Source organism: Vanacampus margaritifer, chromosome 4 (assembly GCF_051991255.1).
Source record: "Vanacampus margaritifer isolate UIUO_Vmar chromosome 4, RoL_Vmar_1.0, whole genome shotgun sequence".
In the NCBI taxonomy this organism is placed as follows: domain Eukaryota; kingdom Metazoa; phylum Chordata; class Actinopteri; order Syngnathiformes; family Syngnathidae; genus Vanacampus; species Vanacampus margaritifer.
Genome location: NC_135435.1, coordinates 29,344,838 through 29,364,115, shown reverse-complemented (window position 1 = coordinate 29,364,115; position 19,278 = coordinate 29,344,838). Strand labels below are relative to the sequence as shown.

General features: G+C 40.3%; 1 protein-coding gene across 1 annotated transcript in view; it reads left to right on the top strand.

The window, feature by feature from the left end:
• Nucleotides 1-16,030, top strand: part of LOC144049935 (uncharacterized) — a 58,825-nt gene extending 42,795 nt beyond the window's left edge. The window contains exon 5 of the transcript XR_013293726.1: nucleotides 15,732-16,030. The gene's annotated coding sequence lies outside the window, so the exon portion shown is untranslated. The remainder of the gene's footprint in view (nucleotides 1-15,731) is intronic.
• Nucleotides 16,031-19,278: the final 3,248 nt, after the last annotated feature.

The following is a 19,278-nucleotide window of genomic DNA, read 5'->3' as shown; positions in this document are numbered from 1 at the left end:
AAGTCAACTCCAGTCTAATGACTACTTAGTCAAAGTCAAGTCTTTCCTAGGTTTTAGCCAATCTGAAGTCATGTGAGCCTCCGCTCATCGCTAATGCCTGCCATCAACACCTTGCTATCAGCCTCCGCCGCCACAGCAGATGACAGCGACGGCCGACTTATATGCGAGAGGCGAAAGGCTATCTCTTGGCTTAGCGGGGGACAGGTAGCATTTAACACCGCCCAGACGCAGCACCCCCCCCCCCCCCCCCGCACTCTTTATGGCTGCAGAATGCGCCCACATTACGAGCCAAAGAGAAGCGATTGGATCACAAATTAAAACCCTTTCAACCCAAGCAGATGGCACAGAGGGGGGGCGGTGGGGTTGATAGGGATGCTGGGAAAATGAAGAACACAAGAGAGCATTGTCGCCCTGGCGTGCTGGTGTCAAGCCAACGACAGCTACACGGTATGGAGACAAGGTCACGGAAGGAAGATAGAGGCCGGCGCTACGCTCGCTCGCACACGCGGGTTTGATGGCTCTTCACTTTGCGAGCCTCCATCTTGTTATCTGTGATTATTACAGCAGCTTTGGTCATTATAGTCTGCAGCCACATACGGACACATGTAAATGCGTGTGGTACTACCCTTGAGGAATACATGAAGAAGAGCAGTGCTGGCAAGAAATACTTTGTTATTGCACTAAACAAAAAAGTGATTGATTGATTGATTGATTGATTGATTGATTGATTGATTGATTGGGAGCCTTAGAGACTTAAGATGAAAAAACAGCCTCAGCCAACAGTAAACGTGTAGTAAATGTGTTTTAGTTTGTGTATTTTAAGGTATCCGATACTTGTGGAGGCTGCCGATACCAGCCACAGATACTGAAGCCAAACAAATCTGACATCGAATGAGTCATCCTCTGCAGTAGTAGCGCTTTACTGTGGCAGTAGGACACATTGGCGAATCATCATCTGTGTTAGGAAAGTCTTTGTACACAATTTGTTGTCATTGTTCTGAATGAAATTTTATATATCAAAATTATTAGCGGTATCAGTGAGTACTCAGTGAATATTCGTACTGGTATAAAGAAAAGTGATGTCTCTAGTAAAAAAATATATATTTTTTTTACTTATTACTTTTGTACTCAAGTACATTTCAGGGTCTACTTTTTTACAATTACTGAAGTGTCGGAGTTGAACCACAAAATCTACTTTTGCTCGAGTCTGCTTTTCACACATACCTGTACTTCTACTTATGAGTACATTGGACACGTCTGTAGAGAGACACAATTATGCACATGGTGTTGGCGACATGATGGATTGAAGCGTTCCTGATGAGTTGTGTAACAAGCACACAAATAAGACGGACAAAAAGGATCAGACGGACATAACGTCGTCCCGGCGGGCATCACGATTAGGGGACTGAGAACACCAGCGAGATAATGAAAAGAATATTGATTTAATGATTGACTGCAGCTGCATGTCGGCTGATATCATTATTACACATCGATGCTCATCACGATTCCACCTGAATATTAACTATAAGCAGCCATAAAAGAAGAAGCCATATCATCTACATTAATGGCCATCTGACCTTGTACAATACAGTCGAACTTTGCAGAATTTGTTAATCATCTGCTTTTCCTTAGCTTTGGATTAAAAAAAAAAAATATATATATATATATATATATATATACCAGGAGCGAGTATTAAATGTCATCCATCCGCCGAGGAAACGGTTCAAATTTGGTTGCAGTCAGCCAACTCTTAGGCCAAGTACGTCTTTGGAGAGATCCTCAAAATGGCTGCTTCAATTCAAAATGGTTGACTTCCTGTGCGCACTTTTAGGGGCATGAACGTTACAAACTCTTTTTTTGTAAATCTACAAATTTCATGTGGCCAAATGACACGAGCTAACCTTGTTGGTTTCACAAATTTTAGAGTTTTATTGTTTTATAGCGAGTTATCAAACTACGCCACCATGTTCTCACAGAATGATCAAAATTCAACTAATTCACCATTTAGCACCGTCCATCTGTCTTTTGCACCTGGTTCCAATTTGGTAGCAATTGAACAATATTTCTAGGACAAACTTGTCTCCGAAGGTCACCTACAATAAATATGACATACAAAATATTGCAGACTGTTTATATTCCTTTCTGCAAAAACAAGGATTGTCTATATTGCATTTTAGACTCCAGTCAACTCAAGCCACTGTTTTCATGACTTGTGACTTGATTTGACAAAACGTAAATAAGCTTGGAAATGTCCAGTTAAAAAACTTAGAGACTGAATGGCTAAAATTGTTTATCTTGTCTACAAATCTATATAGTCCAGTGTTTTTTCATTTTTAGGATAAAAAAAACTTTTGTGTTTGTCTTAAAAAAGAAAATTTAAAAATAAACTAAAATTCATTTTAAAACCGTACACGGCAGCTGCATGTTATAAATAAATAAATATATTTTAACTGAAGTATATTTAAGTTAAAATCAGTACATTTGTTTAAATATGGCTATAACAATTAATGAGTTTCATTGATTAAAAAATACATTTCAAAACTCATCCATGCATGCATAATCATTTTTTGATAAATAAGCCAATAATTTTTTTGGAAGGCCAGGAACACTTGGCGCACTGAAGTGTAATGCAAGCAGACATTTGTGTGTTTGTGTGTCTTCATGCTTGCGTGCGTGCATGTAGAAATAAATCAGTCTCACTTTACTTGGTGGATTAGCACCGTCCAATGCGTGTAATGTTATTAATCTTTGATATCACGGAGGAGATTTGATTTAATCTCTTGCACACAGGAAGTCTTTTTTTTTTCTTCCTGCTTTCACTTCAGAGACTTTGGGAGATCTGACGCTCGTCTCCTCTGTCACCACAGTTATACTGTTTTATTTTTTATTTCAAAAATCAAACGCTGAGGCAAAAGAGACATGAGGGGCATTTGGGAGGGAAGAGCGTACCCACGGTCCCAAAAATGTACAAAGATCCCAGGCTAACTTTGACATAAATCATTTGTTCAAAGGGACTGATACAAAATATATTGCTTCCAAACTTTAATTAAGCTGCAAGCAGCAAAGGGCCCTCGCGTTCCCTTTTCTTATAAACGTTTCTCAAATTGATCGTCAAACTTTGACGCCAAGCTCAGCCCACATGAGATGGTGTGGGCAAAATCCGTTGGCAAATTAACATAGCACGACTGTCTAAGATACTTGCTTCTGATTGGGGCTAATTAATTCCCAAGTAGGAGTTTGTTGAAGTGAGAGGCCTGCAAATTTGTGATTCAAATTCATGTTCAATTTTGGGGATGTTTTCTTATGTCTTAATAAAAACCTCCACTATTTCTTGTCAATGCTTGAAAGGGGTGATTTTTTTTTTTCAAACTTTCTGAATTCATTTTGGAGGGATTGTGCCCCGCGGGGATCACTAAAATAAATACTTGTCGCCTTTTATACCAGGATACAAAAAGGAGCACAAGATCACTTCTAAAGAGCAAAAGTCAAGTATAAAAGCATTGTTGTGCTTGTAAATTGCAGTGCTAATTATTCATTATTTGTTCATTTCCTTGTTGTAAATGCAGTTAACTGGAGCGTAGCGTTACATCAAAAAATCCCTGCTCATAAAATGTGCAATAGCTAAAGGGCACCAAAGACAAAGTCACTATTTTAGATGGTGGAATAGTTTCCTTAGCAGATATTTGAACGTCATCCTTTCAGATGATAGCGCGGGCGGGACTACAAACAACTTTCCAGTGCAGCTGGAGGTAAAGAGCTCACGGTGTTTCACAAAGCGAGTGCAACAAATTGGGTCAGAGATAAACGTGCTTGATTTCTTAATGCAGGTAGTGAGTCAAAGATGGCAAACTGGGCTCCAAATGATATCAAAACCTCATTAGCACCTTCACGGCAGGATGCCAGAATATGCTACCTTGCATGTGTGAACAGGAAGTCACCTCAAGAACTGTAAAAAAAAATAAACTACTGGCAGTCAGTACTGTCATTTACAGTGCATCTACTGTAATTTTATGTTACATTATAGTACTATATTTTGGATTTCAGTATGTCACCAATTAATTTTGACTACACAATTAAAAAAATAATCTCTAGTTACAGGTGAATGTAAAATGTGAAATAAATCCCTAATTTTTATCAACCCTCAATAGTACGACAATTTTGGGTCTTGTTCTGCAAAAATAAATAAATAAAATAAATCACGTGTATATACAGCAATCTAATGAATTTTTATGCTAATGTATGATTTTAATTATTTATTTAATGATATTCTTCAATATTAATTTTTGAGTAATTTCACTGTTAATTTACTTGTAAGAATGACTAGCAGTAGGCTACTGACAAAAAAAAAAAAATGTAAATTTAAAAAAATTAAAATTAATTAAAAAAAATTAAATTAAAATTAAAAATAAAAACGGGTTGGTGCAATTTGAATTTATGGAGGGGTTAATATTACCGTACATTAATATTAATAGTAGTTGTTTTTAACCTGGAAAATGGCACCACCTCATTGACACTGGGTGTGGAGGGAAATGAGTGGGATGTGGGATTGGTTGGCTATCCTTGAATAAAACTTCAAAATCGGGCGCTCGTCAGCCATTAACGTTTAACAATAGCAAAGTTAACGACGCCGTAAATTTAATCTCCAACGCGCTCGTCACCCGCCGTTTTGTCAAGAGCCTTATTAAGCAGACTTGTAAAAAATTAGCGGCCGACCATCCCACCGCCATCACGCACAAAATGGCTTCTGAATATCACGCAGGGCACTTGATCTTCGTTCATTAGCCGTGCGGCTGAACCGTGAATGTTGGTCACCCTCTTTTAGGGCTGTCTGTGTAATTGGGACAAATAAAGTGTCTTTTTTTTTTAAACTACTTGACCTCATCCTAATAAAAATAAGAATTGAAACATTTATTTTTTGTTTACAACCTCAGCTCGAGGGCAACCCCTGCAGGCGTGACGCTGAAGGAGCAGACAAGTCGTCAAACGATTCTCCAAATTCCTCCCCGCCTCCCGTCTAGTAAATTAGCGCCACTATTTGTGTCGACGCTGGCGGCTCTTTAATTGCAGTTGATGTGTGCACTTGCGTCTCGTCAGCCTTTTTTTGCCGTACCGTTATCGCCCCCCAAGTCATATGTGTAGAAAACTAAATAAAGAAATAAAGACTTCGCCCTCGAGCATTGTCACGCTTCGCAAGCCAATTTATTTCTATAAGCTCGCTAGTTGTTTTTTTTTGCCACATTGATCCAATAAGAAATGCTTCTTTTCCTCAAATTGTAATCCCAATCTGCAGAAATGCCATTCTTTGAATAGTCACTGGGTATGGCACTCACTTTAGACCAATGAACACCTCTGTCAAAGAGTAACTATAATGATGTAAATTGTAAATATTAACTTAATTCACTGCCATTGACGGCTATAGACGTCAAAAATTCTTTGAACTATTTCTATTAGTTTATAAAATTTGTGATTAATCGTGAGTTAACTAGTGAAGTCATGCGATTAATTACGATTAAAAATTGCAATCGCCTAACGCCCCTCATTTTTAATAATCTTTTCTTAAAAAAAAAAAAAAAAAAAAGATTATTACTCTTTGACTGCCAAAAACGTTAAATAACGTTTAGTAAAATCCTATGGAGGAGTGCCAAAGACGTTAAAAGACGTTTGTTTCAAAACAGAGGTGAAACTAACCATTTTCTATTGTTGATTACTGAAAAACGGAATAAGGTAGAAACAAACTTTTTTTTTTGATGAAAGATGAGAGTTCAATCTTTCATTTGGTAGTATGTGTGTTTCCATAGTCCAAACACCTAATTTTCTGTGGACCTTGAAAGATCAGTCAAAATGCTTAAATCGGCTGGCACCCACGGCATCCTTTTTCTGAAAACGTCTGGCAGTCAAAGAGTTAAAAAAAATTTAAAAAAAAAAAACTTTTTTTTAAGAAAAAATTATAAAAAATTAGGGGCATCAGGCGATTAAAATTTGTAATTGTAATTAATCGCATGACTTCACTAGTTAACTTACAATTAATCACAAATTTTATATTTGTTCTAAATATACAAAAAATAATAATGTCTAGGTTTTCATACTCTTGTTAACAAAAATGCAAAAAAAATGTCAACTAATAGAAATAGTTCAAAATAATTTTGAGGAATTGGAAAGTCCTAAATTAACTAAAATGAATACACTGTGTTATTTTCTTAACATCACATGTACTTACGGGCAATTCTTGTCCAAAGCGACAACGAAACAGGATCCAACAGTTCGCGTAGCCCATAAACGAGTCGGCGTTGCGTGCTGCCACATTGGAATTCTCTCTTCTCACCAAAGCAGTGAACAAAGCAACCACTGGAGGGCGCTCTAAGTTCGCACAAACTCAAACGGTGAACTTCTGAAGGGCAAAATAGAATGCTCAATGTATCAAAAATGATCCAAAGAAAAAGAAACACAATATTAACATGAATAGAGCTTCTTACATGGAAAATGCAACAGTAAGAATGTTGAGCATGTATAAAAGGCCCCCACAGATGCATTAATTTGCTGTCTTTGTGGGCGCTCAGGTGCTCTTGGCGGTGGCTCGGCTCCAGCCCCGTTTAAACGCATCCACGACTTCTTCTTGAATGCTCCCCTTTATGTCTCCCCGCTGCCTCATTTGGCTGCGGGGCGGCAGCTCGCTTGTTGCCCTTCGCCATTGCCGGTGTCCAATTCCATCACTGGCACCATCAACACGCCTTTCTTTTCTTTTTTTTACGCCGTTTCTCTCACAAATCTTTCTCCCCCCCATTCCTGACTGCTTCTCTCCAGATGGTTGGTGACAGCTGTAAAAGCTCGTAGCGAGGCTCTGACCCACCCTTCGCCAACCCCTCGCCACCTGGCCCCCCACAACCCGCCGCCTCCTTCCCGGGCTTCCAACAGGCCCGGCTTTCGCCGCTCTCTGCGGCTGATGTTGGCGAACCGATAACAGCCTCTTTTATGTGTCGCTTAGCAGCACAAAGGGAGGCGCCCCATTGATCAAATACCAGCAGCTCAACAGGCTGCTTTGCTTTTTTTTTTTTTTTTTGCTTTTTTTTTGAGACAGCACCAGCTGAGGGAACGCAGGGAAGAGGGAGTTGGACGATTCAAGTATCGGGCCTCGACTGACACTTTGTTTCCGTGCTAAAAAGAGCTTAAAAGCGTTGCTGTCTGGAGCTTTCAAATCGTGTGTGCATGTGCGTGTGTGTGTGTGTGAGAGGCATGCCAGGAAGATGCTATACATTTCTCAACCAGTAGGTGGCCTACACATCTAGCATACATGGCCAAAATTTGATAACAAAAACAAAAAGGACCTCATTTCAGCCGCTTGTATCCTATACTCCATCCCAAAAAAAGAGAAACCTATTAAAAACTAGGGGTGTCAAAATTAGTGTGTTAATTTTGAGATAAATTCAAGTTCCTTTAACGCCACTGATTCTTCTAATGTGCGATTAATGACTTACTTGGAAAGCCTGTACTGGGAGAATACCAGTCGCAACACAGCAGACACGTCCACGTCAACATTTTGCAGTAATAAATGTAATAATAATGCATATATTGGTGGAGGCTGTGGTCAAGTTGTATTTTACAATTTCAAAAATGTGCAGAATTTCACAAGTTACTTCATGTTAAAGATTAGATAGCTTAATAAATATGAAAAGAAAAATGACACCAACGTCTTACAAATGCAATTTTGCCATCTAGTGGCAAAAAAAATGACCTCAACACAAATCAATATCACACTCGTTTTTTTTTTTTTACTGTACAGTACTGTACATCGTTTTAATTTTAACTCAATTTTATGAATTATTATGAAATTATTATATCAATGACTAAAAGATGCAGCCATTAACATTTTTTACCACTTTTACGCTAACAAGCGTATGAAAACTTAGGAAAAAAAACTTTTTATTGTACGTCCCACCGGCGGGAGGCCCCGGGGACGACCCAGGGCACGCTGGAGACACTATGTCTCTCGGCTGGCCTGGGAACGCCTTGGGATCCCGCTGGAGGAGTTGGTTGAAGTGGCTGGGGAGAGGGAAGTCTGGGTTTCCCTGCTAAAGCTGCTGCCCCCGCGACCCGACCCCGGATAAGCGGCAGAAGATGGATTGGATTTTATTGTACATTTTAAACAGATATAACATTTGCGATTAATTGTGAGTTAATTGTTGAAGTCATGCGATTAATTATGATTACAAATTTTAATCGCCTGATGCCCCTAATTTTTTAGATTTTTTTCTTAAAAAAATGTTGTTGTTTTTTAATTTTAATAATCTTTTTTTTTTTAAAGAAAAGATTATTAAAAATGAGGGGCGTTGGGCGATTACAATTTTTAATCGTAATTAATCGCATGACTTCACTAGTTAACTCACGATTAATCACACATTTTATATCTGCGCTAATACAATTAAAAAAATTCTAAAAATTTTAATTGCCTAACACACCTATCAAAAACTCAAAACACCTAAACGCCTGGGGCGGCGTGCCTCAGTGGTCGAGTGGTCGTCTTGCAACCTAGAGGTTGTGGGTTCGATCCCATGCCATTATGACCACGTCGAAGTATCCTTGAGTACGATACTGAACTCCCTGATGCTACGTCATGAGTAGTCGAGTGTAAAGTTGTTTTTGCAAAAACTAATCTTTTTAAATAAAATTTAAAACGTACATAAATAAAAAATATATATATGAAAGTCTTTTTTTTATATATAATTAAAAAAATACAAATGAAAGACATTTAAAAAAATAACAAATTAAACACAAAAAAAACGATCCAACCCACAGAATAAAACAGAATCCTCTTCTTCTTCAGTCACCAAGCTTCTGTTTGATGTTCAGTCATCCTGAAGTAACCTTCCATGTTGCCTCTCCTTCTTCTCACCATTCTGGTGGCAGCGGTCCCTCGCCGCCATGTCACCGCCTTGGCTCGCCCGGGCTGTCACCCGTCAATCAAAGCACAGAAGCCCATGACCCTCCTTGTCCTTGGGCTTGACGAGCCGATGGAAGTTTTCCAGCGCGGTTTTCACCTGAAGCAGCAGCACAAATGCTTCCCCTTCACTCGTCCCTCTGTTGATGTTATGAAAAAAAAGCAGGACTAAAATAACACAAGGACGCGCATGTGCCCACATCTAGCACCGCTAATTCCCCAGTATTGGCGCCACTTCAGGGCCTTCGAGCGAGAGGCTCTTCTGGGCTCATTGGTGGACGTTCAAGGAGGCTCTTCAGGCTTTGAATGCGCCACGCAGGTGCCGAGACAAAAGGCGGAGATGCGATTAGTGGAGCTGTCACTGAATCATTTCTTAGGGGAAGCCTCGCCTTATTTCTGCATGGAGAGATGCTCAGCATCCTTTTGTTAACTTCATGTTTGCTAGCTGCAGGAAATAACACTTGAAATTTAACACTTACCCTGTCTGAAGATATTTGGCAGTTTGAAAAACCAAATTAGTATCCCTAGCAGTGGTACCTTGAATTACAAGTTGAATTTGTTCCTTTTGATTGTAAACACTGAAGGTACTCAAATCAACTAAATGTATCCCATTGAAATGAATTGGAATTCGGTACGTTTTTTAATGTGCCCAGAAAAGCGCTGCATTCTTCTCAACATACATATTTAAAAAAAAAAAATGTTTTCATAAATTTGAAGGTTGAACACACTCAAGCAACGACTCTGTAGTATTTGTGTGTTGATGTGCCTCTAAAAGGTATGGCCTGGCTTATAACCATACTTTGAAAACCCAATTTAATACCCTAATCCCGTCTTGAATCCCAAACTTGAAACCCTCGTATCGTATGCCAGGAGTTTTTTTTTTTTGTCAATGTGACATCAGATGCAGTCTTGGGTTAAATGTAATCCGTTTATCGGCGTCGGAGAAAAAGTGGAACATCAAAACCATCAGTGACTGTCTTGTTTGCGTTTATCATCACAAACCGATCAATATGTGGTCGGAGAGAGAAAAAAAATGCATTCTTCAAAAAAGCGAAGGAATTTAAGGATGCACACAACGTGTTATTGAATCAAGTTTATTGACAGGAGCCGGAGTAAACACATATTTCAGTCAATATTCACAATCCGTCATAATCAAAAAGCCAATACCGCATTAGAGCTCAGTTCAGTGAGCACCAAGAGATTACCTGGTACAGACTGTAGTTATTTTCGTGTCTAATTTTGTCCAAATCGCATTGAAGTCGGCAAGCAGATGGGACGCAGGCGACGAGACTTGCTCTTCAGGCTGCAGCTTGACATGACATGCGGAGCATCTCATTAGACGGGACCGCTTCACTGAGCGACAGGCGTGACACCAATTTATCCGCAGGCACTTAACGACTCAACGGAACCATGTTAGATTGTTTTACTTTCGAATTTCGGCCCGAGCAGGTTGCTGATACCAATTGCTGATATATCTTTTGGATTAATTGCTGTAGAAAAGTCAAATAAAAAGCTGTTTGCTACGTGTATAATGCATGGCTATGAGTAGTTTGATACACACTTCTGAAATGACAAATGTTGTTAAAATAACCTTAAATTATTAATAATGAATGAATATACTTTATTATATGAAGATCATGTTTCTGATTGTTCACAATAATTATTAACAATGATTTCACAATGCGGGAAAGAGATTCAAATCAGTATCTCTTTTCACACTGCACTTAGCAACATGTATCCCATTTATCGTGTATGTGCTAGTGTGAGGACAGATCACTGTGAGTTTGATCTCAATAATTCAGGGGCTAACTTGCTCTCGGTCTTTGCACCTTCTCAGCACTTATGTTCAAACGTATTTCATGTTTTTAGAAACAAATCATTAAAATCACGTTACAGGGTCTTGAACTCCAAACCCTCTTACTTATCCGCAACTTAGCAAAAACACATATTTAGATAAATGCTAGAATGTCTATGAATTTCAACATTAGCATGTGGTTTTCTTTTTGTGTGTAAACATGTGATATTGTTTAATTATTTGTTGATGGCATATTTTGGTATGTACTTATATGGATATTATTGACGATTCAGTATAAGCATATTAATCAATAGACAACATTTCATGTATGTTGTATTTGTTTAGAACGTCACGGTATTAGGGCCACGTATTAATATATATATTTTTAGAGGGTGGGGGCAAATTTGCCACTTTATAAAGTGGCAGATTTGTGAGAGAAAAAAATCATTCAGAAACTTACGAGAAATACACGTAGCTTAGCTATAGTCTAATGAGAGGATTCGTTGGGGGTTTTATGGGACACAGTTTACCAAATGAAAAGGCAGGATGGAGACAGATTCATTCTTAATTTAAACTTTACTCGTCATACACAGCAGCTAGAGTGACAACACTTCCTGATTCCCTATCAGCTGACTAAACACTAATCAATCAGAAGCTAGCATACTTTACTCAACTTAGCTACTTGTACAAAAAATACTAAAATGTTTGAATGTGTCAATAATAATTCTGGAAACATAAATGTACAAGTAAATATTTATTTTAACAAATCAACTTAAATGCTTGAGGCGTCTTTGTCGCTGGCAGTACCCAACGCTTCAAACATCATATGGTTTATCTCTGCTAAAGCCATTACGATCTCCTTATTTGAAAACCCAAACGAAAAGTTTTAAAAACTTTATAAAGTGGCAAATTTGCAACTTTTATTTCTGAATATTGCCCCTGCCCTAAAATATATATATATTAATACGTGGACCTAATACGCCGTCGTAGTTTAGACCTCCATTAAAAAAAATAAAAAAATTAAAATCCAAATACGTACTTGTAAAAATGCAGCCGTAAACACATACATTATCCAAAAAGTAACAGGAAATATATGATACCTACCAAAGATTTGCGCTTGCTAGCATGTATTTTTGAAAATGTTCACTTGGCAGGATAATGAATGGGAACGCAACGCCGTTAATCTGCACTCGCTGCTTGTGTTTGCGCTGCGGCGATGTTGACACAGTTTGGAAAGCGATTCATATGTTGCGCAAGCAACAACCAGTGGCAAATTCATAACGAGCTCATCGTTAGTGGTAAACAAACAGGGCGGTCACTAAACAAAGCACTTACAACAAAATGAAACCCACACATACTGTAACTGCGATAGGGAAAAACAAACACCTACAGTATCATTAACAATAAAACAAGTAATTAGCTGAGACGCTTTACGATTGCCGCGAGGTCAGAGTCAACGGCCAAATCTCAAGTTTCTTGATTTGCAACTTCCACAGTCCTCAGCGCTCTCTTTACGTTCATGTTTCCCACAAGAGCGAGAAGTCCTGCTCTGTTTATGCTCCGTCCGTCTTCAATTCCGCTTATCCGGGGGTCGGGTCGCGGGGGCAGCAGCTTTAGCAGGGAAGCCCAGACTTCCCTCTCCCCAGCCACTTCAGCCAGCTCCTCCGACGGGATCCCAAGGCGTTCCCAGGCCAGCCGAGAGACGTAGTCTCTCCAGCGTGTCCTGGGTCGTCCCCGGGGCCTCCCGCCGGTAGGACATGCCCGGAACACCTCCCCAGGGAGGCGTCCAGGAGGCATCCGAACCAGATGCCCGAGCCACCTCAACTGGTTCCTCTCAACGTGGAGGACTGTTTATGCTCCTAAATTTGATTTGTCAACCCTTGAACCCCAACCTTTACTCCTAGACCCAACCCCTAATGCTAAGCTAACCCCTAACACTCTAGCTTTCTGTTTGTGTGTGGAATTAAAACTTTCATCCGTGCTCTTTTTAATGATTGAGAAATTGCAGAATAACAGAGCGACAGTGTGGCTTGAAATGAAAATGTTCATCAACTCGCTGATTGAAAGGATTCCATAAAAAAAAAAACACCAGAACCGCAGTGGGCCAGCGGCTGCGGAATTAGTTTCCTGTGCACAATCAGCACGCAGAGAGTGGCGGTAATTAAGGAGCGCTACCCCACATGGATCCCATCCGGTGAAGCAGGATTTTCATTCCGGGCTAATTGAGCTTATGACAAGGATGGCAGTGGGATGGCCCGGATGTCCTGCCGGGTGAGCGACCGCTGGGCGGGGGTGATTTGTAAAGCTTTAGCAAATGTAACCAGGAAGCGGAAACCGGCCAGACGCGCACCTGAGCCATCTCACAGCTCGCCGAAGGAAGGCGGGCAAACATTCCGGTTTTAGCTCGTCTTTAATGGCAGCCGCCGGCGGGAGGCAGCGGAGAGACTCGTTTGATTGATTTGCTTCATTTGAATTCGGATCTCGCCTGTGATCGGCGTCGACAGGTTCACACCACCGCAGCGAGAATAAAAGACGCAGAGAGGGGAAGTATATTTAGAATTTTTCCGGGCTGCTGAAGACTAATCAAGGCAGACGTTTGTTAAAAGAGGCCTTTTTCTTCGTCGTCATCATCATCATCATCACAATGATATTATAATCTCTTTTGTTGGGTGTCACCTAAACTCATGTGCTCTACGTCAGTATTGTCAAATCTCTCAAACTGTGATGAAGTCATGTAAGGGGTAGGAGGTCAGCTAAGGTTCAAATATTAGGGTTGAGGTTTAGGTTTTTAGGGGTAAAATTCAGAAATGTAAAATTCAGAAATGTAAGATGTCAACCCCCCCCCCACACACACACACACACACCACCACCACCACCACCACCCCCCGGCGTTAAACGAGTTGCATGCCTTTTTTTGCCTTAGGGTAGGGGTACAATCATGGGGAGTTAAAACCCCCATCAGTGTAGGGGTGATGAGAAGGAAATGGAAAAGTGTCCAACCAGGCTATAAATACTGTAAGACTGAAGCGGGGGTGAAAAGAAAGAAAAAGGAAACCCTGAGAACACGGGAGAAGTGCAAAGTGCTAATCTATAAAACCACAACTCGTGCAAAACAGTGCAAGTGCCTGTAAAAGTCATTTAACCCTGGAGAACCCACGGGGTCAAATTTGGCCCCTATAAATTCTGCTACTCAAATAACAAAGACTTTTTTTTTTTTTTTTTACAAATTTAACTTCAAAAGTCCAGAGTGCCACTTCTGACCCCTGCATGGGGCCATCTAGTGGATGAATATTGCACTTACATGAGCCAGAGTGGTGGTGACAAGATGGCTGGCAACAAACATGCTGTTTTGTTGAGCTGGAAATCAATCCAAACAAAACCATCTTCTCAGCAAACCATCAGATGGTAAAATTGTGGTTTTTTTTTTGTTAATCTATTTCATATCATGTTGCAGAATGCCTAGGAGTATGTTTTATATATATAAATAAAATAAATTAGCAACTCTGAGCTAGTTCAAACAAAATGGTTAAAATTGAAAAAAAAACATATATTTTGGTGTTCAGTGAACTTATAGCAGTCATTGAATGTATAATTCATAATTTTCCAAAGAAGAAAAGGCTTCTTGGGTTCTCCAGGGTTAAAAACAAACCACGGAAACAAATATAGAAAAGCCAGCAGTTAGTCACGAGTTTCAAGTCAAAGCAAGATAGGAAGATAAGTGGTGTGCCTGTTTGGCCCCGACCCCTCGTAACCCTAACGGAGGCTGCGTATACCTTGGGGTGCCCTCCATCGGCCTGTCTGCACCCACCTCAATTAAAAGCAAGGACCATTTATTACAACGCTTTTATTGATGTAATGTCTAATTAAACTTTGGAAATGGTTAGTCATGGCTCGTGTGAAGTGTGAGTAGCCGATTTAAGGAGGAAAAAAAAAAAAACGTTGGGTTTAACAAGCCAATCGGGATGAATTGTTTTAAATTTCTCAATCCATTGACGTTCTGATGATTTCGACTGGCTTGAGTCCAACTTCAGTTGCTTTCCAGGCCACATTTGCCAACCATTGTGAGCTCATGTTATTGGATTTTTAGCAAGCAATGTGAGTTAACAATGTTTTTGGAATTTATGCTATTAGCTAACCAAATGATTTTGAGTTGAGAGAGTAGAATAAAATGGCGTGAAGGTAAAAGCATGAGTGTAAAGCACAACATATATATTTGCCTCATTGAAACTCATTTTGGGATATCTAAAAACAATGACGTTTCTCATTCCGGATATCGACAAGTGAGTTGCCGATTTTTATGCATGAATGGCAAAAGTGACGTTTAAGATCTAAAATGACAATGTTGGATGGGAAGAATGAAATCTTCTTTTTGAATTGAGTTGCCGATAATATAAATGGAGTCCTCAAGTTACGCCGCACGCGACCTACCTCGTTTTGACTTTACGGCGCCCGTGCCTCGTATGTAGCACCTTCTTTTTTCATTCATTTCCCACAGTTGTGACGCCATTTTAAAGTTATTTAAAATGGTGTTGTTGTTACCTCCTGTCGGCTCGCCATCAGGCGCGTCACATTTCCGCGTTTAAGCTTGCATTAGCTCCGCCCTGCCGTCCGCTAGCAATGAATGTCCTCCCGGGTCGCGCAAACATGTTTTCAAAATGATTGTATAAAGTATTTTTGATGTAAACATGGACTTTAACGATGACATTCGGGTTACATCGCCAGCGTAGGAACGTAACTCCAGGACCAAGAATGGCAAAAGTGATGAAATCTAAAATGACAATCTGAAATGCTCTTTTTGACTCTGCTAAACTGAATAACAGATATCTAGCAACACATATCCAGTCTTACTGTTTAATGTTGACCATAAGGACTACTAATAGCCTGGGTGGTTTTCACTACAAGCTGGGCAGCGTTAACTGAGGTTAAAGGTCATTTGATATCTGCATTATTTTTTATCTTTGAATCGTTTCTTTTGTTATCTGTTTTTCCACTTTAATCTACAAGAGAACAAACGCAAGATGACCGCTCGCTAGGAAATCTGCATATCAGCTGCCGTAAGGCCGCGGAAGCTCCGACGCCGTTTGAGGTAAGAGCCATCAAGCCGCGTTTTTATGTGCATGCGTCGACTGCCTTTGTTGTGAGCGTGTGATCTGCCGTCTATTGTGTTGGGATTGTGTTGTTCTCGCATTTGCATTGGAGACCAGAGAGAAAGCGCAAGAGGATCCCGTGTGTGAGCAGTGCCCCCTAGTGACCATGTCATGAATTCAACCAAGGCGGTCTTCCATACTTTTGCCGGCTTAAAGCATGTCATGTCATTGCAAAGGCAGACTCGGAGCATGTGTGTGTCTGAGTATGTGCGTGTTCCTACATGAATAAATTGATGTCAAGCAAAGCGCACTGTCTCGCAGGAGCAGGAGGAGGAGGGCGGGACAAAACATCAACACGGGGGAACAGATGAGCGTCTCTGCGTTACTCTGATTAATTCACAAACAACAAGGGCGAGGACGAATGAGACTCCAAAGACGAGGAGGACAGGACGGGGAGGCCGGGGGACGTCGGTACCTCCTTGTGGCAAACTGCTTGTCTGCAGTTTCCGCAAGGTCGCCGGGTTAACCGGCAGCCGGGCGACGTTGCGGCTGCTGTCTGCCGGCAGGGGCCCGCAGGAACCCCCAATCAATGCTCACATTTCAGGGCAAAAATGATGGGAAGCCGGCCTCTCAAAGCAAGACGGATGAGGGAGAGAGTTGCAGCAAAACAACACGGATCAATAATATTCACAGCCTCCAGGAGACAATACGCTAAATAGAAGCTATTTAATTTCGTTTTGTTGTTTTTGAACACAATGGATGTGAGGCTCTGAAATATAGTTGCTACGTTCACCTTTATGCTCCAGGGAGCAAGAAACAGCTTTGAATGGACAATTCTCCTCAGTCATGCTACTGAAATTGTACTTTCTCGTTGAAGAGAGAAGCCAAAAATGCAATTCAGTGGTGATTTACACAGCCAAGCATAATGTAGTGACCAAACACTGTTTCTCGTTTACGTCAGGGTTAGGGTGATAATTAAAGCTTAGTGTGCTTAGTGTTTCGGGGTTTGATAGGGTTAGTTAGGGGAGTTTTAGGTTGTAGGATGGAAGGTTTAGGTTAGGGTAGAGGTACGATCAGATTACAGTTACAGTCGGTGTTTTGGTAAGGAAAAAATACGATATTGGGATTTATTAATTATCTGTCATTTTTTGGGGAGGGAAGTACTAGTGGTATGGGTAGTTGGTATTGGTATCGTTGACTACTCAAGTTGAGTATCGGTATCGGTCTGAAAAAAAGTGGTATTGAACATCCCTAATTATTTGGGCTGGGACAAAATATCGTTTGGCAATACATCGCGATACTGTCCGTCCCGCTCCGCATTATCGATCCATCAAGCGAGTATCGATACTTCAATGGATGGATTCAAATACAATGTTTTATTTTATTTGATTGCCCTGAAAACACATAAATAAAATAATAATTGATGGGTTCAAATAAAATGTTTTATTTGATTTGATTGCCCTGAAAACACATAAATAAAAGAGAAAGGGGGGGTTGCAGGAAAAAGAGAAGAAAAAGGGGGAACACAAAGAAATGCTAAGCTAATATAATTGGAAAAAGACAGGACGTCTTATTTGGGCTTTTTGTACAGGGTTAGGGATAGGGTTTTGGTCAGGGTAATAATACAGACAAACCCTATTGAGGTGCATGGTGACAATCTCAGCTCGTAACTTGTGTTTGTATTTCCATTCACACTTTGGTGATTGACCAGATTTTCTTTAAGCAGTCTGATGTAAATGCAAATGTTTGCCACATGGGCCAAGGAAGAAACCATTCAATGTTGGTAGAAATCATTATAAAGGTGTAAATAAGTGCACATTTTTCCAACCCATCCAGTGGAAACTTTACAAAAGTTTTCAAAAGGCCGACGGAGGTAATGAGACAGACAAGGTGACGGGAAGGTGGAGGAGGACAAGACGCTGTAACAAACAGGCAGATCGATAGGAGAGAAGAGGCTAATAGTCTATAGGCTTCGCCGGCTCCGCTGATATCCACAGGTCTTCTTTTTTAAATCATTCCGGCGGTGACACAGGCACAAAGACCCGCCGCCATGCCGAGAGCCGTCGTTTGAGCCGTTAATCGTGCCAGATCTGCTGCGGGGGGGGACCTCTTCTTCTTCTTCTTCTTCACGTCCAAAAGCTCCGTCGACACATGCGGGAGAAAGCGCGTTGAGTGAACAAGTGTTGTCATGCTGATATTTGTAGTTTGTCATTGAAGAGAGAAGGGGAAAATGCACTCATAATAAATAAGTCTTGCTGTCTTCAACTTACCCCGGGGTAGCAGATACAATGAAAACAGCAGAAGCCCCGGAATTGAACCCTGTGAAACACCATGCGATCCGTAAAAGGCTATATGGGAATTCATAATGCACATATTTTGTCCGACCACTTAAGTTTTTTCTTCTTCCTTTTTTTTTTTGCCAGACATAGTTTGAAGGGATTAAAATAATAAACGACATGCCATCACACCAGTCACAAGTCGACTACTGAGCGCATCAAAGTAAACACAGCACCAGGGTTATTATAGAATTGTCACTTTTGTTTTATTTCGTTTTGAGGTTTGTTTTTTAAATTTAGTTAGTTTTAATTAGTTTCCATAGTGGTTCTGTTAGTTTTTATTATTATTATTATTATTTTTTAAAAAGCTTAGTTTTAGTTTAGTTTCAGTATTAGTTTTCTTTATTAGTTTCCTTTTCTTTCTTTTTTTAAATATGTATTAATTGTGCGCAATACTTACACGCACTTTTAAACATCTTTATTCCGGTTAATATTGAAATAAAGTACACATTTATCATCATCCCAAGGCTCATGCATTAAATTAATTATCAACTAAAACAAAGGACATTTTCATTTTGTAAACATAAAATGTAGTTACAGTTAGTTTTTTTTTTTTTTTTTTTTAACATTTTCATTTTATATATATATATCTTTTATAGTTTTTTTTTTTTCTTTGGTTTTCGTTAACTACCGGTACAACAACCTTGCACAGCACAGATAGGCCAAGAAATGTCACGTGATCACCTACAGCCAATGATAACCAAGTGGGGGATGACATCACAAATCGAACCCAGGATAAGAACAAAAGTAGGGTTTAAAGGTAGGTGTTGGTTAGGGTTCTAGTACGATCAGTTGGATAAGGCTAAAGATGCGTGTCGCCTTCTGGCAGATGTGCCGTGAACACCGCCGCTGAAATATGACAGCTTTTGCGGTAAAGCCTTTGGAGGAATAGAGAGACGGATATTTTAAAGGCAGGATGATGAGACTCTCTTAAGATGTGATCAGGTCCACTGACAGCGGTTGAGGGGGTCCTATAAGGGTTCACTGCGCACACAAACGAGCGCCTTAGGCTGGCAGTGGAGGCGGGGGCGGCGGGGGGCTATTTGACAAGCTGGAGGTGGGAAAATAACAACCGGGCCCTTAGATGGAGCGGGGGGAAATGTGAAAATACAGGGCAGAAATAGCTGC